The sequence below is a fragment of the Anopheles stephensi genome, chromosome 3 (assembly GCF_013141755.1).
Source record: "Anopheles stephensi strain Indian chromosome 3, UCI_ANSTEP_V1.0, whole genome shotgun sequence".
Lineage (NCBI taxonomy): Eukaryota > Metazoa > Arthropoda > Insecta > Diptera > Culicidae > Anopheles > Anopheles stephensi.
The window spans coordinates 24621709-24627708 of record NC_050203.1 but is presented as its reverse complement, the minus strand read 5'-3'; positions in this window follow the sequence as shown (position 1 = coordinate 24627708).

Here is a 6000-nt window from a genome sequence, read left to right as displayed (position 1 = left end):
CCATAAGAAAAAAAAAGAAAAAAAGAAAGCTAGTGGAAATAGAAAACGGAAAACTACTTCAAACTATATACAAAACAACACAAAAGTTAAGAAAAAATTACCCAAAAAACACTAAACATGAACATAAAACACCAAAAAAGAAAATCACATCAAATTGGTTAGTCGGAGTGGATAGAAGAGAGAAACAAAGGAGAATGGTTAAATGTGTTTTGTAAATTGCATTCTTATTCTATTTGTTTTACCTTATTTAAGGGGAATTTCTTATTTCACTTCTGTTTTATATGCATGTAAAAACAATAATTTATATCTAGCTTGAAATTCAGCAAACCAGACGCTTAAAGAGTTCGTTAGCGACTCAGATGAAGTGTATTCTCTTCGCAAGATTTTTTTGTTGTAGTAATTAGATTCAATTAAGTGCCCAAGGCACACATTTTCCTGGGTTTAATTTGACTGTTAGAAGAAATTAATTGTAAATATAAAAATCATATACCAACACACACAGAAATGCACACCTAAACATGCATCAAAAACACGCAATAAATCAAACAAAACGAGAGCTACTCGCAGCAAAAGAACGAAAAAAAAAACACTGGAAAATTGTAAAGCAAACCATCTGTCAGCGCTGTTTGTGATGAAGAATCGATGTGAAGAAGGAAACCAAAATTGTACAACAGAACAAAACGAAGAAAGAAAGCTTCACGACTGAAAAGCATATCCTCGAACACTCCTGGGTCGTGTGTGAATGAAACATTGCAATAAGAAGAATCCTGAATGGAAAACTATGTGTGCAATTACCACTGGTTGAAAGATTGAGTTGAGGCCCCGTTTGAGTACCAAAAACATTGCAATTTGTATAAAGAAAATGAAACACAACCGTTTTATGATGCATATAATTGACTATCCCTTCCTAACTCCAACACAAGAGAGCAGGAGAAAAACGAAGGAAGCGGTAAAATCATTCAAAAAATGTTGAAGGAGAGCGATCGCATCCGATCACCACTGATCATGGCACTGTAGATGGCGAAAGTTACTTGTACTCTTCGATCCGTTGCAAGTCAGCCATTTTCCAAGTTGTAATATATTTTCCTCATGAATCCACTCCCCTTTTCCTGTCCTACCCTTCACGCCAGTTCTTCTTCCTTGCTTCCTTGCACCACTCTGTACCTCGCCGCCGGCACCTTCGGACGAACGAGATTACTAGACTTTATCATTGCTGCTACTCGATTACTACAAATTATCCTTACCCCGTATTGAGGTTACTGCTGCATTCACTCGAAACGAGATAATCCTACACGAGTGTGTTTTATTTGTGGTGAGTACGCTAGCTATATTTCCGGTGGAATAATTCAAAAGAAACGATGGAAAAAGCATACACACAAATTAAAATTAGAACAGACGAAAAGGCAAACAATTATAAGAAGTAAATGCGGGTAGGGGTGAAGGAAGTTAAACACAAAATGAAAGAGCAACAACAACAAACAAAACAAGAAAGAACATTACAACAATTTTAACAATTTCAAAAATAAAAAGACACACTTTCAAAATGAAGTTGCTTGGTTAAAAATTTCTTTAAATAAAAGTTGGAAGGAAAGAAAAAAGAAAGAAAGAAGCATAAAGAGAGAAAGACAGATTTTTATTTCTTTTATCAACTCTCAAATCTCGAATCGTCTACTGTATTTTTAGTAAAATAGACCAATCACAGAACAATAACATATGGGAAACAAAGCAAAGAGATAAGAGATAAGATAAGATAAGAGTCAAATCCAAATAAGAGAAAGCATGGGACAAGATTGTTTGTAAGAATGACTCTTGGATCCTTACAAAACAAAACCCTTTATTCGTCCCTTTGGTTGATGAAACCTCTTCCACGACAAGGTTTCGTGGTAGGAGACCTTTGCGCTACGAGGTCTCTTGGAAGATCAGGCCCATGGATGGAGTGATCTGCTAGACTACGAATTTTCTTGGTAAATAGATCCCTTGGACGATAAGGTCCATTTGTTAGACAAGTTTAAACCAGCCTCTCACAAATATACGCTTGATTGCTTTAGTTACCTTATGATGAGCATACGAAAGCTTTCAATTCTCACATGTGGATGGCGCTTATTTGCTGCTTAACCTTTCTTTCTTCTTCTTTCTTGGCTTAACGACCTCTTGGGCGATACTTACCATCGATGGCTTACTAGACTTGTTGATACCGCATAGTTAGATAGGGTAACGGCCCAGTTGAGATTTGAACCCCAGCCCTGCCATGTGATGACCTACGCTGCTGTCACATCTACCGGCCTGGGGGTGAGGTCTAAACGTATGTTAAAAGGCGGTCTAGACGTAGACAAACACGATTTGTTTTCTTAAAATCTAGTTTGCGCTGCGATTTACGCTTCGTCTAGACCGGCTTTTACGTTTCTTTTATTGCTGTGAAGATTAACTGGAGAAAACATACGATGAACAGGGCAGAAAAGTCTTATCTTACGATGAAAGCAGTCTTCTCCTCACAGTCTACCATTTCCGATTTTATATGAATTTATTTAATCCGTAGTCCGATAGTCAGTACTTGGCACGGGGATGCGGTTTTGATGAGATTTGATCTCCGGTCTGGAAGCAGCAGAAGATAACCTAAGGTGTTCTGTACTGGTGATAAGTCACTGTAAAGTTAAGAATCCTTCCGAAGATAAGTCGATGCTGAAAGATGCATCTTAGCCCATTGCCGAAACCAGGTAGTCTTCTCGGCCACCGTTAAAGCTTTTATATTGTTTATATATCCATGCTTCCTGGGTTTGGCAAGTTGAATTGACCCCATGGTACAGGACGTGGAATGCAGAAAAAAGATGCTTACCGGTTCGAAAGACAGGCTGAACCTAGCTTCTATTTGACGGTTTTATTTTCTATAGAAGTTTAGCAGCTTACTGAAGAGCTACTACAATCAAGGACCACTGGTAGAATTGGCGAAACTGGGCTTATCCGATTGCATATTTTGCTCAACATTCTTAGTGCCAATTTAGCGGATCAGGAATTGCCCGCGTGCGAAACTATTGCATACCGGATGGAACAACCTATCACGTGCGAATTTGAAAACCAAATTTTACCCAAACACCCAAACAATTCTCATTTCAAACGCTAACTTTGGCCTTTCAATCTGTAAAAGCTTCTAGAAGAGAAGAAGACGTTCAGAACAGAAAGGTCAATATCGATTCTCAAGAGCAGAAAAATCACACCTGCAGGTTTTAAGCACCGGTTTGGTTTTATTTTACTAAAATACTTATATTGTACAAAATCAATAAACCCCTTCGGTGAAAGAGAAGCAACGGAACTGCGAACCTGATTTACGAAGACAACCTTTCAACGAACATGTGTCAAGCTTAGCATTGAAATAGTTTACCAACCCCCTAAATATAACTATTAAGGATTTAGTATAATCAACCGCGAAAACTACACACTTCCTCGTCTAAAGATTATAATAAACTCGGACACAACCCCGTAGCAGGTTCATTGTGCTTCTTGAGCAAGCCTCATCTGCTTCTTGAAGGCCGTCTCTAGCCGAAGGAAATGAATTCATCTCACACCGCTATCGCCGAAGCAAAACAGGTTATTCCCGTTCACATTATGGAGCAGAAGATCTGTTGTTGATTCTGTCGATTCGAAACCGTTCAGTTTGGTTGATAGAATACCACTTTCCGAACGATATTTGGCACAAGTTTCCGTATCAAGATGCTGCGGGGTTCAAAGTTTGGCCGAAGGACGTCCGGATTCCCGTTCGGTTTTTGTAGTTTAGTGGCCGCTTCCTGCCAAACAGCATCACTGCTTTAAATTATCAAACGTTTTGTTCACAAAAAATCATTCAAAAGCGTGATGCTATGAGGTATAAATAACTCGCTTCCGATCACTTCAGGAAACACAAGATTTTCTTTCGTTTTGTACATAAAAAAGCAGCTAGATCAATTTGAGCAAGCAACGGTCCGAAAAATCGAGCGATGGTTTATCGTTGCTTTATTTGATCGCTCATCGATCTTAATCTACGTTTTATTGCTGTAATTGTGCGAGCTGGTTGACTGCTTCCATTACGACGGGCGGTGTTTGATTGAAATAATTGTTTTATGGGATTTTATGACCAAGGTTATGATCACTCGCATTAAATTTTTATAGTTATTTGAAGTAATATTTCTAAAAACACCGTAGGAAAATATTTTTACAGCGAGCGAGTCCAAACGCGCCCTCTGATATTCGACTCCACACTCTACCGAAAAATCCAATCACTGCCGATCGAAATGGCTTCGACTTCCTTGGCGGGGGCCACTACCTTGGCGAGATGGACTCCGCGCTCGATCACGCCCCAACCAAATTCTCTCTGTAGCAATCGCTGCTGCACTTTGCCCCCGGTCGGCCGAGACAGAAAACCTTGCACCTTGCATCGTACGATCACCGAATCGACGCTATAAATATTAATTAGAGATGCGATGTGATGCTCTTGCTATGTGCTTGCGTTTCGGTTGACGCGCCCTTGCCCAGATGCTGCCGAAGGAAACTTTTGAACTTCGATTTCATTCTCGTATCGGACCTTCGGAAATGGGTCCAACGGAAAAACAAATATCCTACAGCCTTACTGGCCCTAATCGTGTACGCTTATATGTAGATCAACCGAACTCTGGTAGCTCATTGGAGTCGAAGCCTTTTTTGAAAGAGTGGAATGGAGATCAAAGTATCATTACGGCGCCGAGGGTATGATTGGCCATCGGAGGCACGAGGGGTAGGTGAGATTGTGCAATCGATTGTTTTAGAGTGTCGGTGAGCATTTTTATCCGGTTGAGCATCGTCCGAGAAGGGGTGCACCCGCCCATTGGAACAGTGGCGTGACCGCCACGGGCTTTGAAGGACAAACCGCGAAAACGAAGAATGTTTGAATGCTTGGAGAAAATTCTGTTCGACCTTGTGTCGGTGTGTCTCTCGCTGAAGGGTGAAGGCACCGATCTCAGACAGCACTAATCATGAGGGATTGAAATTTTAGACCTTTAAGGTACCCATTTAGATTGCATGAATTCAGATTAGTATAGAGGACAGCAGTCCTTACAACAGTTCAAAACATTGAAACACGTCGATTTCGAGGTTCAAACTGAAGTAGATGCAAGCTAAAAAGAGTTGCGTTCCGATTAAGGCTTCTGATAAATTTTCGAGATCGTGACCGATGTGATCTGGTATAAAATGATTAAAGCTGTTTAGTACACCCAAAGGATTCTGAACTCTGGTTTCAATCCTTACCGAGCTATTAAAATGATCCCTTTGTGCTCGTTTGAGGATCGAACGATGTATGTTTAATGTATGAACAAGCTCCCAATGAATCGTGGAAGCTCGTCATACTAAAATACTGTATGGCCTGAATCGAGTAAACGATGTTTTTTTCCGAAAAAAATTACCATCTTTTGGATCTCAAAGACAACTCTTCTAAGCATCGAGAACATTTTGTTACAGGCAACAGCGGATGTGGCGGATCAACCCAAGAGCGGAAGGAGCGGCCGCTCGAGGCCTCGTCGGTTAGGAGGGTCTCGTTCGCGAGGGAAATCCTGTTATTTACCTCTTATATCAAATCAAAGAAGCCCCAACTGCCATTCCGCTCGAGACCTCCATGTATCCTAAGTCGCTACTGAACAGCGGTTAAATGAAATTTTTAATATTGATCATGCAGCAGCTCGAGCGATCGTATGAATTTGCTTTTAAGATTTTTGGCGCATAAGTTGTCGACAACCTTAAATTAATTTGATCCTCATCTGCATAGACAGTTCTGCGTGTGAAGTAAATATCCTCAGACGAGTTTTGATACCAATCTTCACCGACCACCGACCGATCAAAGAAGATCACTGTTTAATCTCAGCAGCTGAGCAAGTGATGTAGCTCAGTTTTGAAAAATAAAACCGATCACTGATCACAGATCTTAACTCTCAATATTTCCTTCTCGATGATCTAGTCCCGCGAATTAATCTAGTGGCGAATCAATCGCATTAGATTATCCAG